Source organism: Mytilus galloprovincialis, unplaced genomic scaffold, assembly GCF_965363235.1.
Source record: "Mytilus galloprovincialis unplaced genomic scaffold, xbMytGall1.hap1.1 HAP1_SCAFFOLD_43, whole genome shotgun sequence".
NCBI classification, from domain to species: Eukaryota; Metazoa; Mollusca; class Bivalvia; order Mytilida; family Mytilidae; genus Mytilus; species Mytilus galloprovincialis.
In genome coordinates this window covers 152,501-153,732 of record NW_027467992.1, presented here as the reverse complement: position 1 = coordinate 153,732, position 1,232 = coordinate 152,501, and positions in this window count along the sequence as shown.

The window sequence follows — 1,232 nt, the reverse complement described above, 5'->3', positions numbered from 1 at the left end:
CTAACCCTAACCCTAACCCTAACCCTAACCCTAACCCTAACCCTAACCCTAACCCTAACCCTAACCCTAACCCTAACCCTAACCCTAACCCTAACCCTAACCCTAACCGTTACCCTAACCCTAACCCTAACCCTAACCCTAACCCTAACCCTAACCCTAACCCTAACCCTAACCCTAACCCTAACCCTAGTAGTTATCGAGACCCGCTAGAGTCCCGCTGGACCATTTAAGGCCCACCGTGCACCTTATATGGTCCACAGAGAGAGATCCGTTGGACCTTCGATGGTCCACCAAGTCGCGTCAGAGAGAGGTTTGGTTCATATATGGTCCAGCCCGGACCATATATGCTCCAACGCGGACCATATAAGGTCCCAGAGACAAGCTGTACGGCTTGTCTCTGGAGCTTATAACGGCACGGTGGCCCTTATAAAAAAAGGTTTGAAAGAGTGGGTGAAGGTAACGTGGTCGGCCTGCTAGCGGGGTACCGCGGGGAGAGGTACGTGGTAGGCCTGCTAGCGGGCTACCGCGGGTCTCGACCGCGGGTAAAGGTACGTGGTCGGCCTGCCACGTACCTTTCCCCGTGGTAGCCCGCTAGCAGGCCGGCCAGCCACGTACCTTTCCCCGTGGTAGCCCGCTAGCAGGCCGACCACGTACCTTTTACCCGTGGTAGCCCGCTAGCTAGCAGGTCGACCACGTACCTTCCCCCGCCGTCGACAGCCGTGGTAGCGCGCAAAGCAGGCCGTCCGCGTACCTTCACCCGCGGCAGCCCGCTAGCAGGTCGACCACGTACCTTTTACCCGTGGTAGCCCGCTAGCAGGCCGTCCGAGTACCTTTACCCGCGGTAGCCCGCTAGCAGGCCGACCACGTACCTTTACCCGTGGTAGCCCGCTAGCAGGCCGACCGCGTACCTTCCCAGCCGTCGAGACCCGCGGTAGCCCGCTAGCAGGCCGTCCGCTTACTGTTACCCGTGGTAGGCCGCTAGCAGGCCCGTCCACGTACCTTTACCCGTGGTAGCCCGCTAGCAGGCCGACCGCGTACCTTCCCAGCCGTCGAGACCCGCGGTAGCCCGCTAGCAGGCCGTCCACGTACCTTTACCCGTGGTAGCCCGCTAGCAGGCCGACCGCGTACCTTCCCAGCCGTCGAGACCCGCGGTAGCCCGCTAGCAGGCCGTCCACGTGCCTTTCCCCGTGGTGGCCCGCTGGCAGGCCGACCGCGTACCTTCCCCGCCGTCG